Raw genomic sequence first — 5179 nt, forward strand, 5'->3', positions numbered from 1 at the left:
TTAAAACACTAGGCCAGAGTTTTAGAGCACAAAAAATGGATAAAACGCTCCAGAGGACGGATACGTTTGAAAACTGCTGACTGATTGGGTCTTAGCAGTCACAACAGTGGCGGCTGGTGGAAAATGTTCTAGGTAGGGCTGTGCCACATCCATTCCATTTCAGCAAACATCCCAGTATGATTTAATGCATTAAGGCAGGTACCTATAACTTACAGGCCCTATGCCGCTATAGCCTAAAGGCTCTTGCTTACATTGTTTAGCCTAAGCTATATGCTGGTTGTATAATATTGGGCCTCATTTACTAATATGTGCGTAGAAATGTTATTAGTTAGCGTATAAAATAAGTGCACATGCAAAATGTCCACTTATTAATCAAATGATTAATAAGTGATTAATAATACCAACATTTAATCAAAATGTTGGTGGTGAGATTTGTTCTCACCACCAAAGCATTCTATATCGGCAGGCCTATGCATGCTATTCATGCTGAGAATACTGCCATGCCTGCATTTTCTATACAAAGAAATGCATTTGCATCGAGGTTTATTGTGGAGAAAGTGGTGATGTTGTAAAAAATAGACACAAGGCCCCAAAACAAAAACACAACTACAGAAGGAATTAGGACATTAGTGTTGGAAGGCAAAAAACGTGTTTCCACAGGAGTGACAATGATAGTGGCTTGGGCTGCAATACCCAGGACGGTGAACGTTGTGTCCCCTGAGATACGGATTGTGGCTCTAAAAAAAAGAAATGGTTTGATTTTTAAATCTATAACCTATAAATTTATGATTTGTGATTTTGGGCTATACAAAATAAATTTAATTGTACCGAAAAGTTCATAAATGTGTTCATAACGTTGACATTTAAATTTGAAATAAAGATTCGAATGCGGCGCAGCTTCTTTTTCTATTGCACGTCTACTCATTCCCTTTAAACGCAGAATTTCTGCATAATTATAGATAAAGATTAGGCTACGCTATGATTATTAGTATCATCAGAATCATGTCATCCAAATGTTTCCAATAACTCCAGGGTGTTGTTATTTCCTGTCAAAATGTATTTAAAAAAGATAGATGTAATCATTTCCAAATTTCACGTCATTTTATCAACCAAAGTATTCAGTTTTAATCCTTATTTGTTGCAGATACACCTTTCAAAGAATACATTTTCACTGCAGAAAAGCACCATTTAAATAACAATGCAGTAAGTTATAAAGTCAATCTAATGTCATTGTTCAACAGGGTTGCGCAATGAAATGCACACTACTAGATTGTGGATTTCCTCTCTATATGAAGCGTCATCAATGTTCGTTATGCGGCCAATGACAATAGTGTCATCTGCAAGCTCGGTTCACAGCGTGGAGAGTAGGGGGCTGAGCACACAGCCCTGGGGGGCTTCAGTGTTCAACACTAGAGTGGAGGATTATTTTAAGATGTGTGAAGACTGAGCAGTGGCAACAGCATCCACTGTGGATTTGTTGGCTCAGTATTCAAACTGGTAAGGGTTCAGGCTGGTTGGGATGTTGTTTTGATATGCTGGAACAATGGCATGCTGCTGAATGTGGGATGAAACTGTGATTGGTTTAATTCATGTTACGCCCCAAACATACCTATGATTTATTAAGACACTTAGAACAAACCCCTTGCCTCTAGCACCATACTTTGTGGCCAGATGATGCACTTTGTGTCACGATCAGGCTTTGCCCTGTGTTTTCTGTGTCTTTGTTTCTTTCTGTAGCTCCTCACTCACCTAATCAGTTCATTCAGTGCACCTGCCAGTCACACTCAGCTCATTACTCTCACCTGCTCACTCTGCCTCTTCACTATTTAAACCCCTGTCGCACACACACCCACTGCCAGATCATTGTTTGTTTTCCGACTTACCTGCCCGTTTTGCTCGTCCTGTTCCCGGTTTTCCAGTCTGTCTTTTCCTGCCGGATTTTCCCCCTCGTCTTTTGTCTTGTCCCCGGATTCCCTGTTTGTTTTTGGTTATCATTAAAACCTTTTTTCATTACACCTGACTGTCTGCGTTTGAGTCCTCACCATGCCCCGTGACAGAATGATCTGGCCCAAGATGGACTCAGCAGACCACGGTATGGAGTGTCGTCTCCCCGACTGGTATGAACAGTTCATGGAGCTCTCGAGTGCAGTTCCCCTCCTGGTCCCCGGGCTCCAGAGCTCCGTCCCCCGGCCTCCAGAGCTCCGTCCCCCGGCCTCCAGAGCTCCGTCCCCCGGCCTCCAGAGCTCCGTCCCCCGGACCCCCAGCCTCCAGAGCTCCGTCCCCCGGACCCCCGGCCTCCCCAGTCTGCCAGGCCGGCCGTCCCTCCTCCAGACCCCTTCCACCCACCCGGTTGTGGACTCTGACTCTCGGCCTCGGAGGAGTTACACACCCTAAGCACTTGTGCCATGCATTTAATACCATGCACTAAAGATTGTATAAATAGGGCTATGAATATGAAGGCTATGAGGTGCTTAAATGGCAAAAACAAATCATTTTAGAAAAAGACCTGAGTGCAATCAGTCTTTTGTTTCAAAGTGTTGAAATAAGTGCTGCTTGAATGCATTACTGATGATCAGATCTGCTACCCCTCACATGGACTCTAGCATGCCTGCTATCTTTCCTCATTGCACCCTAACAAGAAACACCTCACTTCAGGCTCTGTGTGGGTATTCTTTCCATTGAAGGACATTTGATTTTGCAGACGGTGCATGGGGCCTGTGAGAAATGTGCTTAATCCTCTATTTATGCAATAGGCTTTCTGAGAGAGATGTAAAGGGGGACACTGTGACAGGAGCTTCCCAGGCCTCACATACACTGGGACTCAGAGGGAGCGTTCATCTGTCTTAGGGAGCGCTTGCTATGCTTATCTTAATTGATGGCAAGCTATTTCTGGCTGCCACGCAATAGCCTTTCACATTATTGTCTCCCCCCCCCCACCCTCTTCTCTCCACTGGCTCTCTCTCGCTCTTCCCCACTCGCAATTTCCTCTCTTTCTGTTTATCTCACTCTTTTCTTTAGTCCCCCTACATTATTTTCCACCACCTCCCTTTCTCTGCTTCTGACTCAATCTGTATCTCCTCAGTTCTTCCAGGGTGATTTATTGGCTCTGGTCCACCTGGTCTGAATTCCTACCTGCATTATGGAAATCTTGTGATGCTTAATGCCAGCAGTGCTGCAGGCTAACTCCCTCGGGGAATGTGTACAGGCCAAACTCTGCATCAGCTGCTCCATCACGCGCACACACACGCGCACACACACATAACACAAGCCACAAGGTATTGTGTAGGTTTCAAAAACTATAGAGAATGTCTTTAGTCTTTCCAGGAGTGAGCTGTTTCATTTAAATCGTTTCAAATTGAATCTCTTACCCCATTCCCAGTGATCTTGCATCTTGAGCAGCACAGCAATAGGATTAATCTGATTGGATACAAGCGAAAACCAAAATGATTTACTAGCTTGTCTCCGATACATTATTGGTATCGATACCTATGTTCCCTATTCCACTTGGCTTATCGACACATCCATCCATCAAAACCTCACACACGTTGTGCAGGTTCTTCCACGCATGCACACACTTGATCACATAAGAGCTAAATGTGGTGATGTCATACTTTCAGTCTGAATATGCCATGAATCTTTGATAGCTTTGAAATAGTGGTCTCATGAGTTCCTACCTCTCCAGCTTTTCTTCAATGTGTGTTACTGTGATGAAAGTCGGCAGATTCTGGTTCTTACACACTCACCCTGACAAAAGTCCTGTCCTGCAAATTTTCTGTTTGTTTCAAATAATAACATTACATTACATTACAGTCATTTAGCAGACGCTTTTATCCAAAGCGACTTACAATACTGTAAGTGTATTCAACATCGGTTTTCGAGAGAACTACTAGTCACCAGAAGTCATAATTGCATCTCCTTTTTTATTAAACAAGCATCTAAGAGTATAAACCAGAGCCAACATACAGTGCAGAAACAAACGAATGCAATAAGTGCCACAAACTAATAGGAATACAATAAGTGCAATAAGCTAGTATGAATACAATAGATGCTAAGTAAGTGCTAAGTGGAAGGTTAAGGGTAGGCCTTCTTGAAGAGGTGAGTTTTCAGCCTGATGAAAGATGGGCAGCGACTCTGCTGTCCTGACGTCAGTGGGGAGTTCATTCCACCACTGTGGGGACAGGACAGAAAACAGCCGCGACCGGGTCGATCGGCCGTAGGGACCTCTGAGCGACGGGGCAACCAATCGCCCCGAGGCAGCAGAGCGAAGTGGTCGGGCGGGGGTGTAGGGCTTGACCATGGCCTGGAGATAGGAAGGAGCTGTTCCTTTCACTGCCCTGTAGGCTAGCACCAGAGTCTTAAACTGGATGCGGGCTCTTACAGGTAGCCAGTGTAGAGAACGGAGAAGGGAAGTTGTGTGGGAGAACTTGGGGCGATTGAACACCAGGCGAGCTGCAGCTTTCTGGACAACCTCCAGAGGTCTGATGGCCGACGCTGGGGCTCCGGCAAGTAGTGAGTTGCAGTAGTCCAGGCGGGAGATGACAAGAGCCTGGATTAGCACCTGCGCCATCTCATCAGTGAGGAAGGGGCGAATCCTCCTGATGTTGTAGAGCAGGAATCTGCAGGAGCGTGTAACCGATGCAATGTTTGCTGAGAATGACGGTTGGACATCCAGGGTCACACCCAGGTTTCTCGCAATCCGAGTTGGCATCACCACGTTATCATCAATGGTGATGGACAGGTCTCAGTGCGGGCAACCCTTCCCCAGGAGAAACAGTAGCTCGGTTTTGTCCAGGTTCAGCTTCCGGTGGTGTGTCGCCATCCACCTTGAGATGTCAACCAAGCACACAGCAATGCGTGCCTCCACTTGAGTGTCACCGGGGGGAAATGACAAGACCAGCTGGGTGTCATCGGCATAACAATGGTAAGAGAAGTCATGCGAGCGAATAACAGAACCCAGAGATGTTGTGTAGAGCGAGAAGAGAAGGGGCCCAGAACTGAACCTTGCGGAACCCCCGTAGTCAGCATGCGTGGTTCCGACACGGCCCCCCTCCATGTCATCTGGTAGGATCGACCTGTCAGGTAGGATGCAAACAGGGAGAGTGCAGAGCCTGAGACGCCCATCCCCTCAAGGGTGGAGAGGAGGATCTGGTGGTTCACCATGTCAAACGCTGCAGACAGG

Source organism: Anarrhichthys ocellatus, unplaced genomic scaffold (genome assembly GCF_004355925.1).
Source record: "Anarrhichthys ocellatus isolate YVR2014 unplaced genomic scaffold, GSC_Weel_1.0 scaffold127, whole genome shotgun sequence".
NCBI classification, from domain to species: Eukaryota; Metazoa; Chordata; class Actinopteri; order Perciformes; family Anarhichadidae; genus Anarrhichthys; species Anarrhichthys ocellatus.